Source organism: Tiliqua scincoides, chromosome 1 (genome assembly GCF_035046505.1).
Source record: "Tiliqua scincoides isolate rTilSci1 chromosome 1, rTilSci1.hap2, whole genome shotgun sequence".
Taxonomy (NCBI): Eukaryota; Metazoa; Chordata; class Lepidosauria; order Squamata; family Scincidae; genus Tiliqua; species Tiliqua scincoides.
The window spans coordinates 136,378,768-136,400,466 of record NC_089821.1 but is presented as its reverse complement, the minus strand read 5'-3'; the positions used below and the strand labels follow the sequence as shown (position 1 = coordinate 136,400,466).

The following is a 21,699-nucleotide window of genomic DNA, read 5'->3' as shown; positions in this document are numbered from 1 at the left end:
TGCCGTTCAAGTGGGGAAGGGATTAAGCAGTGCGTCAGATTCAGTCTGCGGGCTGGAGTCTGGAAAGCCATGCTTTAAAAGACAAGCAGGAAGAATTAGACAGTTGAGAGTTGTCAAATTCCTTGCTGTTGGACCACTGATCAGCCTTTTAGGAAGTTCATTCTGTGTCTTTCTTTCTCTGAGTCCTTCCAGTCAGGGAGGTGGAAGGCTGTGTCTGATGATGGAATGTACATATGAATACAAGAGATTTAAATCCCTTCTTTAATTTTTTTTTTTTAATGCTTGTTTGTCAGGAACTGGGCTGGGGGCCAAGCAGGAAATGACACATTGAGAGGCATTTGTGTTGTGCAATATTTTGTGGGACTGATGCAAAGGGATACAGTGCCTGTTTAAACATTCCTTGCTTAACAGACTGTATGGCAGTAATTTTACTCACAGACAAATGGAATGATATACCAAAGAACGAAACTCTTAACAGCTATTATGCAGAAATTACCAGAGCAGTTGAAAACAGGATGTGTTCTTCTTGTTTTGCCCTCAGAAAGCGCTTCCTCTCCCAACAGATTATTTAAATATTTTTTCCTACCATGATTTGATTATACAGTGAATAAATGCGTATTAATATTCTAATAGTGAACTTTCAGGTTCTGTACGAATGTGTGCACAGGTGGAAGGGTTGCATAGACTTGGTTTAAAGTGCAGTGAATCTGCACAAACGGAATGCAGAAGAATAAGGGTTTAGACAGCATGTGCTGTCTGATGCCACTAAAGGGCAAAAGAAATTTTTGCAGCATCAAAGAAATTCCACAGCTTCGTCTTCATTATAGTCAAACTGTGCATGTATCAGTCCCAGGCACACATTCTCAGCAAAGGCAGCCCTTGGCTTTCCCCCGCCCGGGGTCAGCTGTACCTTTGCTACCCCTGCCCCAGAAGTAATTGCGGTGATGTCATCGACATTGCAGTTGCTTCAGCGCAGCTGCCTCCTCCATTCCCCCTTTGAAACAAGCCTTTTGCGCCACTTCTAAGTGCACTTCCACTCCATCGGAGTGCTTGGGGGCTGCTGGAAGTGGCACCCTGAACAGAGGCAAGCACTGCTTCCAGGAGGCAGGCAGTGCATGCCTACTGAGCTCCACTTAAAGAAAGGGGAGGGGTTAGTGCTGTCCTCAGGGTGGCATGGAACTGTGCTAACAATGGCTGTGCTCTTGCAGCCACTGTCAGCTTGGTTCTTGGCGTGCCCTGGGGGGCAGAGAGCAGGTCACAGCCCTACTCTCCCAGCGCAATGTCCAGGGCATTTGCACCCCTTTCCCCCCCCCACTGGGTATTCCCCTGATTCTCAGGGCAAACAGTGAGTGTTCCACATTGAGGAACAAGGTGCATGTGAAAAGGGCGGCTGGTCAGCAACTGTTACCCTGCACATGCTCAATCTTGTCTGATCTCGGAAGCTAAGCAGGGTCAGGCCTGGTTAGTACTTGGATGGGAGACCGCCTGGGAATACCGGGTGCTGTAGGCTTATACCATAGTCTTTCGAGACTGAAGGTTGCCAACCAACTGGAATGGTAGGAAGAATGAGCAATAGATCTTGAGCGAGTTGTGACTGACTGGTTTCAGTGGAACTTAACTTTAGGTGGATTGGGGCATGGTCTATTGCAGATCTCACGATAAATTGAAAGGAGATGATAATACTGCAGCTAGGATAATATTTTAGGAACGATGGGGTTAAAACTTTGCTTCAGTGTGTGTCCTTGTGATTCACTTTGGATTGGATTTATGCCGATACTCAGTTTCAAAGAAAAAGACACTGTACTCCATGCAAGGTCTTTTCAGACAATCATTTTATAGTGTAATAAATAATCAGTCAGGACTCATTTGCTGCTTAGGTTCCAGATGTCTTCCCTTATGGTAGCATCTCTGTTGTGGAGGAAAATTGCAGTTTCTTCAAACTCCAGTGTTTAATGCTGGGAAATGTGGCTTTTCTGCCAGATGTAATACACAGAGCAGAACAAATATGGTTGCCTGCCGCGGGCTACAAGTGGATAATGTGCGAGGCATGGTTAGTGGTACGTGGCACCATTCCCTTCACTGATTGTGCTATTTTGTGAACTTCTTTAAAATTTTAGTTTTTAGGTCCTTAGTGGTTATTCATTCCCCTCCCCCTATGCCCCCCGCCCACCATGTAATGGCGATGCATAAACTGCTCATCCAGACCATCCCCCTGTTCATTCTGTTTGGCTATTTCGAAATATGTTGATGATTTTTTTTTTTAAATCCTTGCTAGCTATGTGCTCCCCTACAGTTCATGCTGGAGTGCTGATTTTTACTCCCAGTGTGCAAACTAGGGGGAGGGCAGTAAACCTGCTTTTTTTACTGGCAACAAAGCTTATGTACCATCAGTTAGGTGTGGTGCCACTGGTGCTGGGTCAGGGGTAGCATGAGTGGAGTATTCTGACTCAACGCAGGAAGTGGGGGCTGATAATATAGAAAGGCTTTTGTGCCCAATACTTCAGGGTAATTGCAGTCTTTTATTATCACAAGCAAACAGTAGAAGCTGTCACCAGTGATAGCATCAGGTTCAGCCAGACTGGGCACTAACTGATGACCCAGGCCTATCTCAGGATCCGCCTGGCCAGACTTACTCTGGAATTTGCAATACCAGTGACAGTGGGGAGGAGTGGTGGACAGTGGAGGGACCGTCTACAGGGCTTTGCCCTAGGACTCCCAGCAACCTGGGAGTGCAACCTGGCACTAGCGCTGGCTATGGATTTAGGCAGAGTTTGTCCTGTTGACTCTTGTTTCATAGATCAGAGCGCTGTTTCTGCTGGTCCATGTGGGCTAACGGATATGGGACCAGCACAGGCTGTGCAGTTGACAAGGCTGGCTTCCTGCATTCAGTTCAATACTTCTTACAGGGATGCATTTCCAATTGAGTTACAGGGCTGAACTAATCTGGGTGACACTTCTAGAGGGGCAGCCCTGTTGGTCTATAACAGCAAGAGCAACACAACATCTTATTACACCTTAAACACTAACCAATACATTAGCCTTTGAAAGGCATAGGACTCTTTTCTCTTTTTCACTGACACTTAAAGCAGATGCTTATCCTTTTTAGTCAAATATAAGCGACTGTCCATAACATGTACATTCAAGTAAGTAGAGCATGGTATCTGAGAGGAATTTTATCAGGGGGTACAAAGTTTTTTGGGGGGCCCCTTTGCAAAGGGGGAGGGGTGAAACAAAGCGGGGGAAGTTGGAGATGGGCAAGCAGAATAGGGTCAGGGAGGGATGAAGCAGGGTGAGGGGAGGGTAGAGACGGCTGGAAAAGTTTTGGGAGTCCAGGTCTACCCACCCATGTGGTATCAGTAATGTCCCCAGCATCCCCAGTCATGGTAATGTCCCTAGCAGATAGGAAAATGTCAGATCCCAGGAAATTTCTGGGCCCCCTTTTTTGGCTCCTGGACCCCCCTTTTGACCCTGGACCCAGGTACAAATTACCCCCTTTACCCCCCTCTCCTAGGCCCTGAAGTAGAGTGTGTTCTGTTAGACACAGTACACAGTATGAAAGTGGAAAAGGACCCAGTGATACAGAGAGTAAATTAGATCTGTGCAAATTCAAGGTCATTACTGGTCATGTCTTATTCTCCGCTAGGGTTCCATTCCAGAACCCCTAGTGAATTAAAAAAAACAGTGGATAAAAAAAAACAGTGGAAAAATAGATTAAAAGACCCACTTCCAGGTTTCTTGCCCTTCCATTGCTCCTGACAAGGTCCTGTCTCGACATTCACAGGGGTTTGTGACTCTCTGCTGATACCATCAAATGTGTTAAATAAAAGCAATTTTTAAAAAATTTAAAAGTGTGTCCCTTTGCAATTGGGGTTTAAAGACAGCTTTTCTTACCATTGGAGAGAGGCAGTCAGCAATTAGAAATGCATAGGACCCCCTGCCTTTGCCTGGCTCAGCTGAAGAATGGAATGATCACTTGCATGTCTGTTTCTCTACAACAGTAAGAAAAGAACTGTTATTTTCTTACAACAGTAAGTAAGAACTGTTATTTTAAAGAGATGCATTTTCCCCTTCTCCAGGGATCAGCACATTCCTTCTCATTTGCAGTGGCCATTTGTGTTGAGTCAAATCCATGTATAAAAAATCCATGTATAACTAGGTTGGACCTGTAAGGTGTTATGAGCTGAGTCCGTTATGAGCTATTTAAAAGGCAAATCTACAATCTTTTTTGTCTTAACAAGTGGTTGAGGAAGTGGGTAGAATGAGAAAGGGAAATCCTAAGGAAGGAACAATGTCTCAAGAATCCTTTTTGCTTATCTTTCCTTCACCTCTCCTTAATTATAGAAATCGCTGTAATTTTCACTGCCTGGTAAGCAAGAGCAACTATCTTCCTTAGGGCTCAGCTGTGTGTGCATGTGTCTGTATGTAGGAATATCTGTTCTGTGCAAACATCAGTGGTATAAAAGGACAGTGACATGCAGCCTCTTCAGATCATGTTTGTTAATTCTCTAAACTGTTTGGCAACCATGGGTGTGTGGAACAGACATTTAATTTTTTTTGTGTAAAGTCCAAGACAATTCATTTTGTACTCTTATACTATATGAACGTCACATTGTCTAATGATCTGTAAATAAGGAACCAGGGATATTTCCCTCAACAAGGGTAAATTACTGGCAAGAAGATGCAAGAGCTTACCTTGAGAAACCTAACCATGGAGAGATTTGAGGTTCTGAAAGAATAACAGTACATGTAAGCAGGTTTACTCAGAAGTAAGCCTCACTAATTTCAGTGGACTGTACCTCCCCATAAGATTGTTTCTAGGACTACTACCTAAGGCTGCAATCCTAAACACACTTACTTGGGAGGAAATCCCATTGAACTCAGTGGGGTTTACTTTACAATTTACATATAATTGCACTGCATGTGCACTGTATTAGCCTCTTCAAGACAGACTTTACTCTTTTGCTACCTCTTCAGTCAATCATAGAATTGGGAGGCAAGCAGTTTTAATACAAGAAGAAATGTCACAAAGGTAGTGTGATAGCATTTGTTTAATGTTGCAGATTTAGCAGCTTTGCATTTTTGTTTTTGTCATGCAAAAAAATCTGACCCATAATAATGTCGTAGTACAAATTGGGTGCGATAGACTTTTTCGGAGAGTTATTTACATTCTCTCTTTAATATGTCACCACTGGCTAATATTGGGTTTCTCTACTTTATGTATTTTTAAATTAGTTCAGTGTGCCCTGAACTAGTACTGTAGAATTGGAAAGGGGGAAAAAAATTTAGGAAACCTCCCCAGCTCATAGTCTGCTTTCCCATTTTTCAGAAAAATTTAGAAGTGTTGAAGGGCTTCATTTTTTACTGGTATTGGAATGCTTGGATTTCAGGCCATATAAGGAACATGGATCAATATCATTTGATTTTTAAATTCAAAATTTAAGTGTTTGGGCATGCTTGCTCATTTTCTCCACTCCCTCCAATGGGCAGACTTCATTGTGGGCACTTGTCCATCCGGCTGCTGCTGGTCCTGATTGTCGGCCTCTGCCAATTTGGTAAGTCTGTGGATGGACAAAAATCAGATCGGAATAAAATTACTGTAGTTTTATACAAGACATGTAAATAATACTTGCTGAGTTCCTCCTAACTGACCTCAACATAAATTTTTTTTTTTGAGGGGGGAGGGGAACTTTCTAGGAGTGTAAATTTAGGACTAGCTTACAAGGAAGCCCCAGCAACCAAACACTGAGAGAAACAGAAAGCAAGCACAGCACCTATGTGAGTTTACCAACAGGGCAAGAAGGCCAAACTTTCCTTTTGATTTTAAACATAACTTTCCAAGTAAACAAACCATAAATAAAAACACTTATGAAACCAGCAGGGTATGGGAGCTATCTATATTGCATAGAGTGTATCTGCTTGTTTTTCAGAAGTTGTGTGTGCGTGTGTGTGTGTGTGTGCGCGCGCGCTCAGTGCAATAAGCTTGCTTACTGGGAAAAACAGAGAGGTAGAAAGGGATGTAGATAAGACTTTTAGGAATGTAATGATGAAGATCCAGTCTGGACTGACAGCTCCTTTAATGGCATGGAGAATGAAAGTCTTGGGAAAGGAGACAGTCATTCTAGACAGGAGGAAAATTATCTTTCAGAAGAGACCGATTCCTTAAGTTTCACTGATCTCAGTTTGGAAGTTGGTCAAAGAGGCCAAATTTTCCATAGAGGAAAATGCGTACACCAACATTTGGAGAAGAGCACAATGTATAGATGTTTATATCCAATACTAAAAACCTTTGAGCCAATATGCTTGGATGCAAATGATAAGATACATATAGCAGACATAATGGAAACCTGGTAGAATCAGTGTTGGGACAAGAGATTGTCTAGGTCAGGCACTGACCAATGACCCAGGACTCCCTCAGGGCCCACCCAGCTGACCTTTAAAGTGGTATCATTGTAGGTTCAGTGGCACCATGAAAGGGCAATCTCCTCTTTACCCTAACCAATTTCTAAACAGGAGTGGACAGAGCTCTCTTTCATGCCACTGTTGCAGCAGCTGCTACTGTGACCGCTGCTCCTGGGAACTGTAAAATGGCACCAAAAAGGGCAATCCTCTGTTGCTACTGCTCTTTCCTATGTCCCTTGCCAGGTGATGGACAGGAGCAGTGGCGTCAGCAGGCTGAGTTTTCCTTCTTGCCCTTTTCACCACACTAAAGCAAAGGTATCTCTTTATCTCCTGCCTAGTTTCTGGGTGTGGGAAGCTGATGAGCATATTCATACTTACAAGTGCATGTTAATGGGGATCTCCGAGTCTGTGGGCCCCTCAAGTCTCTGGTGGTGAGGTTGGGTGGAAGAGAGAGAACCTTTCATCACATTTGAATGCAAACTGTGTAGTAAAGATAGAGAGTGGTTATTGGGGGTGTTATAAGGGACATAGGGGTGTTCCCTATGTCAGAGATGGCAGAGTCCTGTAAACTGGAAAACTAAAAAAAAAAAAAAAAAGGCAAACAAAAATCACTGAGTGACAAACCAGGCCCAAAATGTTATTTAGGACTGTGGCCTTTTTGTTCCTCTGACTTGTGCCTTTGAACAGTAGGTTGTAGAACCAAACAGATGGGAGGTGATCCACTTAATCGTCAGCGGTATCCAAGACGCTACGTGGGCTACGTTATTAAGGTTGGGAGCAGCAGTTGAGAGAACAGGGGCCACTATAATGTCAAATTCAATGTAAGTGGAAAGTTGTTGAGAGAGCCTGACACCGTCTGCTTTCACTTCTAAAGAGGAAACATCAATAACAAGTGGAGTTGTAAAAAGGAAACTAAAGAAAAAGTCAATAGGGTCAAGTCTCCAAAATTCTCAGAGGCTGTTTAAACATTATTACGTTATTTGATTTTAAACAGCTTCCAAGGTTCTTGAGAAATTTGACCTTCTTGATTTTTCTCCTACCAGTTTCCTTTTTACTAGTCACCTTATGTTTTGAGGTTTCCTCTGAGTGTGTTGGATCTTACCCAACAACTTACCTCTTCTCCACCTCCTCTCAGGGCAGCTAGTGGTTCTGTGAGCTCTGTGAAGGGAGCGGGGCATAGATATAGTCTGAAATAAATAATAATAGCTTGTCATTAGCATTGTAGCTAAAGGCATGGTTGATAGTTACAATACAGGAAAACGGTGGGAATGGGGGACTATTTTTGTAGTCATTCTTCAGTATATAAATACAGCTGGGGCCTTGGTATCTGCAAGGGATCAGTTCTCAGAGCCCCTGCAGATACTGAAAACAGATAAGGAAATCCGCTGTTTTGGACCCTTGAAACCCTCTGAAAGTGACCAGAGCCCTACTTCAGTCGCCTCTGGAGGGCTTTCTGAAGTCCACAGAGGCCGCCCATATCTGCCCGTGGCCTCTGCAGGCTTCAGAATAGCCATTTCCTGAGAGAAATCGGAAGTGATGTTTTTATGCCTTTGAAGGCATTATGAGGGTCTGGGAAGCCCTTCAGAAAGCCCTCTGGAGGTGACTAGAGCACAGTTCTGGTCCCCTTCAGAGAATTCAGGATGGGCCAAGCTGGCTCAGCGTGGGTCTGGGCTAAATATGCTTGTCTAATATTGGGCTAAAATTAAAAATGGAATCCCCCTTTTAGAAGGAAAAAAAAAACTCTTATTCCAAGTTGTTACTTTTGATCCAGAATGGTCTTTCTTTCTTGCTAGCTAGTTGAGAGTGTCTGACTGGGTAGGGGGTATCTGACTGGGCTTAGGTTTTTTGCATGGCACAGGGCAAACTTCTTTTGAAACTCTAGACTTTCAAAACAATCTGTGGTATGTCATGGTTACAGGGGGGAATCTCCTGTTCAACAACAACAATAAAGTAAAACTCCATTGAGCCTGACATGTCTAAACTAGCTCTTTGGATACCAGCCTATATTCTCATTCCTAGTATATAGGTGGGATTTCAGCAGCAGCAGTAGGCCTTAGCTCTTCTGGCTGACTTATTGAAGACTCCCTTTCTCCTACAAATCCCTAGGATTGATTTCCCTCAGCGGATCATTGTATTCTAACTTCAGTGCATCACAGTGTAAGGGTTTAGTCATGATATCCTAGTTTCATGACTGCTTCACAAAGAGCAAAATATATGTCGCCTGTACATGAAATGAAACACCAAACCTTTGCATATAAATAAATCCCTATTAATCTAAACCCAAAAATCTATTCAAATGTGCCTGAGTCCTAACTGTAAAGTTTGTATTCTTAGCTTTTGCCCTCTGCCAGCTCAGGAGAGTTAGCAACAGCCCTTGGAGGCATGCCTTGTACATTGTGACAAGTGCTAATCTTCCAGGAAATTCATCCAATAACCCACCCATTAAAGGAATTTTATGTAACAATGGCCTAATGTCTCTGTAAAGGTGTCTTTGAGAGGGAAAGGACCACACAGATTGGGTTCCATGGAAAGTAATTGTGAAATTGTCTGCATAAATATTTTGATTCGATTGAGAATGCCTCTTATGCTTCAGAACATATGGCGTTATTCTCAGAAGATGTCTGGATATAGAGCAACTTTCTTCTCATGTATCTAGCAGTGTTGCTCAAACTGTGGTTTGTTACTCCCTAAGTGGGTCACATATCACCTAGCTCAACTGCCATTGAAAATACAGATGCAGAAAATACACTGTTTTCAGACACCACCTCAATAATGAGTTGCACATTTTGCACCATCGTTTTTAAAGTAAAAAATATTTCCTTTTCCCCAATATTTTATTTAAGGTAGTTAACATAGCTAGTTATTTACTAAATAATAGCATAAGATGACATAACTTCTTTGCAGCACCCTATCTATCAAAATGTCTTTTTTTTTTTTTTAATCATATACAATTTCAAATTTTACTGTAATTCCTGGGGCAAAAGGAAAACAGTTAAATGTAGTGTCTGTCAAGTTGAGGATGTAATTTAATCTATGATGGATACCCCACCCTTCTTCTGTGGAATGCATGACAGCATGCATGAAGTCCTTTGGCAGTTTCCCATCCAGGCACTGACGAGACCCAGACTTGCTTAAGTTTAGCAGGACTACTGCATCATGCATCTTCAGTCCATGCTGTTGAATCTGAGGTTATTCTTACCTGTCTTGTCATGCTGTTTGGTTCCATACTGTGTTTTCCTTGTCAAAGTTGGTAGCTGTGGCAGTGATGTACCTGAGGCGGGGCAAGGGGGTCAAATACCCTGAGTGCCTGTCTTTGGGGGCCGCACTGCCCTGCCATCTGTTTCCCTCACAGTGTCCCCCACAGTCAACCACCAATAGTATTGATGCACCAATCAGATGGCCGCCTCTTGAGGGCCTCCCCCCAGAGGTGTTCTGAGGGCCAGGGAAGTCATGGGAAGCCTCTCCGGCCCTCAGAACATCCCGGGGGGGGGAAGGCAGTGGGCGCAGGAGGCAGCACCCCTGGAGGTGTTGCCCCTGGCACCACAGCAACTAGGAATGCCGCTGACCTCTGGTATCTTTGAAAACCAGTATGTCCAATATAGTACAATTAGATTTGGGGCCCATTCCTAATCAGCTTTCCAGCGCCGATGTAGCCATGTCAATGGGGCATGCTATACATCCTGCAGTGGGAGGGGCAGTCATAGCGGCCTCTTCAAGGTAAGGAAACCTTAACCTGAGAGGATGGGTAGGATTTAATGGAAGCAGAGGGGTCCCTCAAATACTCTGGTCCCAAGTATAGAACGGCATAACCTGATGATATGTATAACATACCGTTTTTCTTCAGTATCAACCTGGGGTTTGGGAATGGTTCCTTCGTTTCTTCCTGTTATTGCAGAAGTAGATCATCCAGGTTAGGGGTGCCCAAACCCCAGCCCTGGGGCCACTTGCGGCCCTCGAGGCTTCTCAATGTGGCCCTCAGGGAGCCCCTAGTCCCCAATCTTGTATACGGTGTGTGCTTCTGGTTTTTTCTGCCCAAATGAAAAACTACATTTATTCCTGCTGAAAAATATTTTTCCAGATTAAAATGAAAATCCTGGATTCAGCCCCTGTCCTCTAGCGCACTGGCTCTTAAAATTTTTAGCATTAGGAACCACCTTAACAAAAAGTTTCACTTCGCCAACTGCTCAAGTCTCTGTGGTTATAATGGTGATTCGGCAGGTCAGGTTGTTTACTCTTTGATGCACATAGCCTAATCTGCCATGTCAGTTTCAAGTAACCACCAAAAATTGGATCATGGCCCACTGGTGGGCCATGGACCCACAGTTTGAGAATCACTGCTCTAGGGCAGCAGTCTCCAAACTGGACTGTGTCTCTAAAAAACGCTCCCCATTCCAAGCGGAGCTTACCATTCTGCCATGGCGCCATGTGTTTTTAGACGGAAAAGTCACAGGGACACGCTGGGGAGTTGCACCTATTGCCCAGTGTCCTGGAAAGCTGTTTCACAGGATATCTGGACAGATGCGACTGCCCAGAGTATCCGTGTGACCTGTTCTGTTTAAAAAACACATGGTGCCATGGCAGAATGGTAAATTCCACTCATGGGGGGGTGCCTTTAAAAGGCATTCTCAGAGCTGGAGAAGCAGTGGCATATAAAAGCATATAAATGTCACTTCTAGTTTCCCGAGAAGCTGGAAATTGCATTATTTTGCCTGTAATGGGCATTCTGAGGCCCACATAGGCCAGGGGTGGTGGTGGTGCATGTGGTCTCTGCAGTCCTCAGAACAACCTCTGGGAGGTTTTAAAGGGCCCAAATCCATGGATTTCAATATCCATAGATTTCAGCATCCGTGGGGGTTCCATTCCTGAAACCCCTGAGAATACTGAGGGCCAACCTGTATTATTTTTTAAATTTGAATTAGAAGAGTGTTTCTTACTGGTAAGAAACCACCAAAAATAAGAAGAAAAGTTCATTTCTTGTGGTGGTGGCAGCCTAGATGTAATATTTCTATTTCCTATACACAGTGCTTTTTTTGTAAATAAAAAGGTGCAGGAACTCACAACTTGTTAATCTATTTATTTATTTATTTATTTTATTTATTAGCCGTTTTTTATTGGAGAAATAAAATATTTTTTATGTGCTTCCCCCCTAAAGATGAACTTACTTCTGAGTAGACATGCATAGGATTGGGCTGTCAATCTCCACATCCCCTTCCCCCTAGCTAAAATACTGCACAGGTGCACTTGTAGCATGTAGTATGTAGTGTGGCACTACTTCGAGGAGAGGAAGCAGTGAATGGATTCTGGAAAATGGCTTACATGAGTTCCATGTAATAAAATTAAGCAACTGTGGGAGTAAGAACAAAAAAGGAATTCTTACACGAGAGGGGTCCTGAGGTGCACATAGAAACAGCTACGTTTGCTAACAAGCCATTAAATATGATTTAATTCAGGTATCAGAATACTCTGTCTTTGGGAAGGCGCTTGGCATGCAATTGTATGTTCTCTGCTGCCCTGAGTAGCTGCTGTGCATTGCTGGAGAGGAGCTGCAAACGCTGGCTGGCGGAGGGCATGCTTGTGGGGGAAGGATGAGGAGGATCTCTGGCAAGGCTGGACAGCATGTTGTACACATGGAGAATCCCTTTTCACCTGCCCTTAGCATGTGCAAACAGGTGCAAATATATACCTCTGCCAGGATTAAGAGCCCAATCCTAGCTATGTCTACTCTGAAGTAACTCTCTTCTAGTCAATGGAGCTTACTCCCAGGAAAGTGCCTAGGATTGCAGCCTAAGAGCCCAATCCTATGCATGTCTACTCAGAAGTCCACTTTAGTGAATGGGGCTTACTGTGGATAGGATGGCAGCCTCAGGGCCCAATCCTGTGCCTGTCTACTCAGAAGTCAGTCCCACTAGAGTCAATGGGGCTTCCTCCCAGGAAAGTGTGGAGAGGACTGCAGCCTCAGAGCCCTTCCTCTGCCTATCTACTCAGGCTGCAAGGCTATGACGCTTTCCTGGGAGTAAGCCCCATTGAACACAATGAAACTTACTTCTGAGTAGACATGCTTGGGCTCTCAGGCTGCAAGGCTATGCACCCTTTCCCAGGAGCAAGCCCCATTGAGCACAATGAGACTTACTTCTGAGTAGACACGCCTAGGCTTGTGCTGCAGATTGGCACGGGGGCTGCACCAGTCAGCTTCCTTCCCCTCCTCCTCCGCCAAGCCAGTGCCTGGGCGTTCCATGGGTGCTGCAGCCCGTCTGGCTGGCTGGCTGACTGTCCATCCTCCTCCTCTGCATCAGCGCGCGTCCCCCACGCCCTCCACCGGCTTGGAAGCTGCACAGGGAAGCAGAGCATGGGGGGAGGGGAGGCGGGCTGGGCTCAGGCGAGAGTTTGGAGATGGGGGCAGGAGGGGGTCCTTCTGCGGTCAGGCAGGGGCCAGGCGCCCACGCACCCTGCACCCCCCAGCACCCACCCAGCGAATGCCTCTATTTTGTTCCCCCCCTCCTGGAATGCCTCCAAAGGGGAGGGGCCCCTGCAAAAAGGTGCCGGAACTCCGTCCCCCCACGTTCCATTAGAAAAAAAGCCCTGCCTATACATATTTACTTAGAAACAAATGGACTCCTGCTAGCTGAGCAAAAGATGCCTTTCAAAGTCCTTGTTCTCTTATCTTTAGCAGGGGGAGAGCAACTGTCTATTTCTACCAGCACGTTGTCCCTCCCAATGGCTTTAGCTGGAGTTTTTTGTGTGCTTTTTTTTTCTTCAGTGCATGAGCTCCTGTGGGAGAAGGAACCATTCTTACATTCCTTTTGCTTTATGAATCGATTCAACAACTTTTTTGTAAATATTCTAAATAAATAAATCCTACTAAGCTCAAGGGGAGGTACTCTCAGGTAAGCATGCCAGTTTGCTTATTTGCCATGTGTCTGCTTATTTGGGAATAAGAAATAATGGGACTTGTGTCTGAGTAAACATACATAGGAGCAGCATAAGTGCTGCTATACCTGCCACCTTCAGATGGTGTGAAGCATACACCTTTCAGTAGCAATCTTTAAAGTGCTGCACACGAGAACAAATTTACATGCTGTGATTAACCAGAGAGATCATATTGGGCTTTGGAGAAAAAACACCTGCCAGTGATGGTGAGCCAGAGCACAAAAGGTCTTTCTAAAATTCGAGCATCCTTACATTCTGCCACTAGGAAACCATATATGTCACTGCTGCACTCCCCCCCCCCCCCCCACACACACACAATAGGCATTTATGGCTACTGTTTGCACTGTTTTCTGAGTAGTTTTCAGTTGAGTAGCAAAAGCACAGCTTTAGCTCTACTATTTTAGGTCATGTTGTGGTTCTTTGACTCTTGGCCTAATGCCTTTTTGAATCAACTACTGCATAAATCAGATGGCCTGAGGTGTGTTTTATTTTTATTTTTAATTTTAATAACAGCCCAAACAAATTAAAACAAAGCACATTTTGAGGTGGAAAACATACAGGCAGGCCTATTTCTTCTGGGTGCACACCAGCTGCAACTTAACGTGCACTTTGTCTGAGAGCTTCTGAGTAATACATTCAGAGTTTCATTTTGACATTGCAAAGTTTTGTTTTGATGGCAACATGATTTTTCATGGGCTGCATCATTCTGTATAGGTTTATTCTTATAGTGGATGGCCCAACCATCCAATACATGGCTTCAGTGAGTCAGATCTTTGCATCAGCCTATGACATGGTCAGAGCTCAGGAGATCCAACAGAGAACAATGAGGAAGACAACTAAAATTCTAGCAAACAAAGCTGAGAGTGTCCAAAACTTGTTAAAATAATAATAAATGTCACTCGAGTCTGCTTTGTTTCTTAAAATGATAAATGTTGACAGGGCACAGTGGAAGAAAATGTTGAATTTTAATGAATATTATCTGTCCTTGGAAACATGTTTGCACAGGACCAGGTTGGTCAGACCAGAATAATTTTCTTTGTTTAAAAAAAAAAACCTGAATTATCAAAGCACTAGGAACAAGCCCTCAGTTGCAGTAGCCTAGTTTTCCTTCAAAGCGCTTTTTGTATGTTTTTATCTGTTGAGTTAGAGACACTAGTCAATTACATCTGTCTCTTACTAGCAGAGGCATTCTCTCTCACACACCAACCTCTGCCCCACCCTCCTTTGCTCTGGACCTGCTTCAGTTTATTTCTGAAAGAAAGATCTGCCTCTTGCCCTTTATTTTCTGCACATTCTTCAGGTTTTGTTACTTGCTGGTAGCCAAGCACACAGCAGTCGCACAAGAAGCGAAAAGTTTCATACTGCCTTAATCTGTTTTCTTATTGTTTTGAAGTTCACAGGAGGCTCCCTATAACTAAACAAACTTTACAACTCGTAGGCCAAGAAGATTGAGGTTGCTGCCAAAAGCAGCATCATAAGAACACAAGAAAAGCCCTTCTGGATTGGGCCAAAGGCCCATCTTGTCCAGCATCCTGTTTCACACAGTAGCCCACCAGCTGCCTCTGTGAAGTCCACAAGCAGGGGAGAAAGGTTCCCTGCAGCTGTTAGTCAAAGGCATCCCATCCTGCAAAGATAACTGCTTTGCTATTGCCTACTCCTAATTTCCAAATGTTAAGCTGTCCTTTTATGACCAGTGAGCAGGCTTGGATCTTTTTAGATTTAGCTGAAGACCTTTAAGGACATCTTGCTGACCTTCTCTGCACCATTTAAGCCATATTACAATAATTATTTTATTTTTATTCATATAAAAACATACTTACCCCACCTTTCTTGCATGTGGCAACACAAGGCAGTTTGCAATCAAAATTAAAATATTGGAACAGAGCAAACATAAAACATAACAATGCACAATATCACCCATATAAATAATTATAGGCTCTCTTTCTAACCCCATTTATTTTATTATTTATTTATGTTAAAAGATACAAAACAGAATAAGATAATAAAATTATGTAGTAGGTTACTTCAAGTCAGGTTCTCCTGCTGAGTGCGATAGTGAAAATCCACTAACATCAGTGCTGTGCTGCAGAAATAACCTCCTGAAGCTGCAGTCGTGACATCGTTTTCACCAGAGTGACCCAGTTGACTTCATTTGGCTGCTTCAGGAAAACTCGCAGCAGAGGCCCTGAAAAACCAAAGAGCAGACTACGCTTAAGACTCTTATTATTATGTGTTCAAAAACTAGAATTTATTTCTCGGGTACGGAATAAATCATATTGGTTTACAATGAGAGAATTGGTTGACTCTTGTATTTTCTCAATGCATGATACTTGTCCACAGGTTTTGTTTTTGTTCTGCTGTTATAGAACTTTGGCTTTATTTTTATATTTCTGGGGCAAATTAGAGTTTTACTATGGGCTTCGATGAGTTTCAACCAAGTTGTATGCCTGGTTTGATATCAGTAAGAACTGAAGTTTCACACTTGCTGTGTAACTGATGCATGTGGTTCACTGCGTAGCGTACAGCATCAGTTAGTGGCACAGAAATTCAGGTTCACAAGAGGTGAGAGACATGGCTGCTTGTATGAGGGGGACTGCATATAATTTGGGACTGCTACTGCTATCTGTTGACAGGGAGGAGAGGGGCCATGTATCTTACAGGTGTGTTTTGCTTGATGGCAGCCGAAGCAACACAGGGTGCAATCCTAACCCCTTATGTCAGTGCTTTCCAGCACTGACATAAGGGCAATGCAACTCTGAGGTAAGGGAACAAACATTCCATTACTTTGAGGAGGACTCTGTGAGTGCCATCCAACTGCAGGAGGCAGCACATGTCCCATTGGCACCGCTATGCCAGTGCTAAAAAGCACTGACATAAGGGGTTAGGATTGCGCCCACAGCTAGTTAGGGCATGCGGTTGTTGAAAGGCCGTGCAGGCATGCTATATGCTGTTAGATACTCAGCAGAGCGCTTGCAGAGTGCCTTGAAAATATCTTCCATCTGGAAAATACATATTGTTTCTTTAAAAATTGTGAGTGATAGGCAGGATCTAAACCAACAGAGGGAACAGTGACTTCATGCTCTGATCTCAAGCTTCCTCTCAGGCATGTATTTAGTAAGTGGAATGGCTGGCAGAATCACCTGCAGTATTTAAACTGTTATTTCTGTTTTTGTTTTCTTGATTTATTTTACTTCTGCATGAAGTTGAATTCACACAAGTCATCTGAACCTAAAATGAGAGGTAACATATGCAGTATATGTAAATAGGATTTCCAGGCTTGAAAATGGTTTCAAGGGATTGTGGTTTCAGCGTCCCTACTGTGCTAGAAGCAGAAACTCAGCAAGAGTGACTTGGGGCCCAATCCTATCCTGTTTCCAGCACCAGTGCAGCTGTACTGCAGCTTGAGGTAAGGGAACAAACATTCCTTTTCCTTTATGAGGACTCTGTGACTGCCCCCTCCCCTACTGCAGGATGCAGTGCATGCCTTGTTGGCACCACTGCATCAATGCTGGAAAATTGCATATATTGGACCCTTAGGCTGCAATCCTATGCACACTTTTCTGAGGGTAAACTCTAGTTAACACATTGGGACTTACTTCTAAGTAGACATGCATAGGATTGTGCTGCTACTGTGCTTAGGACTTTGGATAGTAGCCATTTCTGACCACTGCTTACTCTACAAGCACTTGGGAGCATTCTGATATTAGCAGGCACACCAATAGACTCTACTGCTCTTTTCTCTGAAGGAAACTGATGATTACACATATGGTAAACACACTGTGGCTTCCTTGTTATTCTGGTTTTCATTTTAGTTCTGGTTGATACATGTGGAACATCTGTTTATGATCAGCTGTTTGATTAAAAAGGATGTGTGTATTGTCCTTCATTTGTATTGTTGGCATATAAGTCTTGTATATTCTAAAACTTTCTGAATAAATACTGTATTTTTTTTTAAAGAGCTTTGAATGTCACTACTTAGGGGGAAAAAAAGCCCAAAATGATGTGTTTATGGGAGCAATTATCTATAAAGACAGAATTTCATAGATCAAGGTGTCAACGGTGACTCCCGTGTACACTAACTGCAGAGAATTCAGGGAAAGCTACTTTCTCTGCCTTTGTGTCAGGACAGGGATGGGGCAGGCTAATGACTTTCCTTCCTTTCTATTCATCTTGCAGCTTCTGCAAAAGCCCAGCAGAAAGGGAGAGAAACAGCCCTTCCTTGCTCCCAAGTTCTCTCTGGTGAATTGCAGGGTGTGTGAATGAGAAATTTTTGTGGGTTTTAAAAATAAAATAGTCACAGCCTTGCGTATTAATGAGTGTCTTGACAATTCAGAGTTTCTGAATCGTGTTTGTCTTCAGGTGCCAAGTATCAGAGCCCTTTAAAGGTTCCCAATCAGTGATTAAAATACGCTCACTTGAAATGCAGCCAAGATTCTATTTTCTTAGCTAGTTTGTTACTTTACTCCTGTTACTTGTATATACAATTTAGCATCTTGTGGTCTTTCAGTGGAAATAACTTTAGCTGCAATTCTGTGACATAAGAAATCTACTGCCCAGTTTTCATATTATCACTCAAAGACCAGGAATATTTATTTATCTCATTTTTAATACCACATTCACGCTGCTCTGGGTGGTCTACATAGTTCCTTCCCTCATTTTGTGGGGCAAAGTCACCCAGGAACTTCATGGCTGCGTAGGGATTTGAACCTGGACCTTGAGTCATGAGTCCAACTCCAGCGCTACTACACCATCGTGGCTCTCTAAATTGCTTGCTCAAAGTCAGTTAACAAACCAGCTGTTAAAATCCCAGCAGGAAGGGATCTTATTCTCCACCACTCTGTAAATGTGCAGCGGTGCCGTACAGGTGCATGCTGGGGGGGGGGCAATCAGGAGGCCTGAGAGAGGTAAGGAAGAATACTTTCCCTTGCCTCTCTGAGTGTCTCCTGCTGGTGTATGGGTCTTCTCAGACCGATACCAGCTATACAGAACCTACGCCAAGGAGAGAAAAGGGGAGGGACTAGTAGAAAAAGAGAGGATAGAATTCTGGCACATGCCACTGCTGTTGGGAACTGCCCTGACCTCCCTCCACACTCCCACCATGATTTACTAAGGCTGATACAGCCTGGGGGCCCCTTGTGATGTGACTTTGTGGCAGTGGCTCAGCTGGCCCACCAAGGTGTTCTCCATGTTTTGTTGCTGGGCCTTTTGAGGTTGTGGGATGCTTCTCCCACTGTTGCAAATAAGGGGATAGGATTGGACCATAAGAAGCATATGCAAAAACTAGGATAGAACAGAATGTAGATTTCTGGTGACCAAGGCCAGATCTCTAATGACCAAAGTCAGCATGCCTCCTGGACTCTTGTAACAGTATTTAGATTTGATCAAGGGGCAGATTCTTTTCACTTCTTTACAAACTTAGACATATCAAATTGTAGGTAAATAATTGGAAGTTATTGACTTGAATTAGAGTTGCAGGGTTTTAGATATTTGAAAAGCAAACCAAAAGATCACGTTAGACCACTAACATAAAACATTGTCTTTTTTCTTTCCATAAATCATCAGGTTGAGTACTATGACTGAATCTGGGCTAATTTTGGGTTGGGTTGCATGACCAAAATGAATTAATAGTTAAAGGCTGGTTAACTAGTTAGTTAAGGCATTGCATGTATGGTGGTCTGTGGCTGCTCCCCCAGCCTCTCCCCTGATCCCATGATGTGAGTTCTACATCCTGGAGATATGGATATGACACTTTTATAGAAATGCTATAAGGGGTAGGTGGGTCTAATTTATTACAAACAAACAATATCTCGGTTGGGATGGAAAACAAAAAAAAGGTAGCTTCACCTTAAACCACTAAATAGCCCCACTGCTCAGCAGCTCTTTTGCTCTAAGCTAGCCATCTCCAATCCAGGTAGGTGGACTTCTGTGTAGCTATGTGCTTGAGGGTGAGTGGGGGTAGTTTTATCTGTCAGGCCACATGAGCTCTGGGGTCCTTCTCAAGTTCTGCCCTGACCCTAGGGCAGCTATTTTCAACCAGCATACCATGGCACATTGATGTGCCATGCTGTGAATGGTTCGCAGGTGTGCTGCAGGAGTTTGGAAGGGGTCATTTATTAGTAGGGCAATTGGGGGAAGTGAGCCCCCCACCAGCAGCATGGTGTGCCTTGTCAATTGTCAAAAGTGATGGTGTTCCTTGACAATTTTAATGCTTTGTCAGTCTGCTGTGAGATGGAAAAGGTTGAAAATCACTGCCCCAGGGCAGTGTTTCTCAAACTGTGGGTCAAGACCCACTAGGTGAATTGTGAGCCAATTTCAGGTGGGTCCCCATTCATTTTAATGTGTAGTTTATTTTTAATATTAGACTTGATGCTACCATGGTGTGTGACTGCATTTGGGGAAATGTTACAGAGTTGTACTTTCAACAGACTACTATGTATATGCTTTAATGTATAGTCAATGGGGTTTACTCCTGGGTAAGAATGGGTAGGAGTGCAGCCTTAGGACGTCTGGAGAATCTTTTAAAAAACCGATCAGCAACTGCTTTGGGAGGGTTAGGAGGGTTCTTCTTTAAGTTTTGCAACTTAAACTTTAAATTTACTTGATTGATTGATTTGATTTTGTTGTATGGAGTGTTAAAATTTTTCTGCTTGATAATGTTGCTTCTGGCGATGACATCACTTCCAGGTTAATGACATCACTTCCAGTGAGTCCTGACAGATTTTCATTCTAAAAAGTGGGTCTTGGTGCTAAACAGTTTGAGAACCACAGATAAGGGTCTTCACGGATAAGGATAAGACGCCCGAGTCTTCCTACCCACAATATGGCTCTGACTTACCTCAGCCAGGTGAATCTCCCATGGAGTAACCTTGGGTGCTGGCAATAGGCCTCTTCTCTCCAAGTGTCCCAAGAGGTGCATCTTCTTTCTTACCAGACCTTCTGCTGTTTGTGCCTTTTCTCTCTTCTTCCTCTCCTCCTGTCCCCTCCTTTCTTGCTCTTTCAGATCCTTTTCAGGGCTCCTACCAGCCCCCAGGTGCCATCAGGACTGCTGACGAGTAGCTAGGGAGCTGTCAATCATGGCTAAATTGTAAGCGCCCTGGGATGATGTTCTAGCCAAGCATCTGCAGGGCTGTTTGAAGTGAGCCTCAGTGATGGGGAGTAGCAAAACACTCAGTATGCAAAAATATAATTCACCTGTATTCAAACAGTGCAGTTAAGGAAGCTTGCCCAGTTTCAAATTAATGAAAGTTTAATGTAATGTAGAAACTGTCTTGGGCACATTTTCTTATTTCTAAACTACAAGACATCATTTGAATCTCTGGCAGGCTAAAGTGAGAAAGAAAGGCATCTAAGGTGGCACACAAGAATATACCATTGGACTTGACTGGGGAGATTTTTTTTAGACCAGGTGCCTAGTGATCAGACAAAGGCCTCTGCATTCATAGATGGAAGCTGGTTTCTCCACAAAGGTGAATTTTATCCAGGAGTACAGCTGAGTGGAATCTGTGACATACTTGCTGCCCTTTTAAGCCCATATATTACCAGGAGCACAGGATTTTAATCATATTCTAGCCTTTTAACCATGCTTTGGGAAGTGTAAAAGCAAGAAGTGTGTTAAGCATAATTTTGACTGGGGAAACCACCATTTTTTTTACCTTTCAAATGGGAGAAAGAGAGACATCCATCAAACTGTCATTACAGATTAGATGACACAAACCTAACCCTGTGGAGCTGCCAGGAATCTGTAAACCCTTTAAAAGCCATGCCTGGTTTTGACATTTTTTATATATTAAGATTTTTATAGATTTTTGTAGAAAATGTTAATGTGCCCATGGCTAAAAAGTATTTTATGCTTCTTGCTTGCTAGAAGTTGAGTCTTAAAGCTCAGCTTAATTAGCTTCTGCCTCATAACTGAGAACAAATAATACTCTGTCTGGCCTTTTAGGCCAATCCCCAAGAAAGCTGCTTTTGATTTTCATTTTTCTGTCTTTTCAAGTTTGTGGCTGCCTTCTGTCTTCTATCCCTACTTAACAGAACAATGCTATGCATGTTTACTAAGAAGTAAGTCCCACTGTATTCATTGGGACTTATTCCCAAGTATGAGTACATTAGACTGCAGGCTCAGGCTGCAAACTTCTGTGTGTATCCTTGGGAGCAAGCCCCATTGAACTTAGAGGAACTGACTTCTGTGCAAACACAGAGAAGATTCTGCTTTGTCTGATTTTAGGCGGCCTTTGTTTAACAACCAGTTGAGACTGATTCACTTGAGGTTGGCACCCATACATCTCTAGGCTGGAACGTACTTGGAATGTGTTGGCTTTGCTGGTATGAGTGTAAGTAATCTAACTCCTCCTTGGAATGAAAGGGAAGGATTCC

The 21,699-nt window shown here is 43.4% G+C and overlaps 1 protein-coding gene and 1 pseudogene across 5 annotated transcripts in view; both read left to right on the top strand.

Annotated features, from left to right (window-relative positions):
- Window positions 1-21,699, top strand: part of RUNX2 (RUNX family transcription factor 2) — a 233,639-nt gene that overhangs the window by 136,425 nt on the left and 75,515 nt on the right. The gene's annotated exons all lie outside the window — the stretch shown is intronic.
- LOC136637685 (5S ribosomal RNA) lies at window positions 1,394-1,510 on the top strand (annotated as a pseudogene).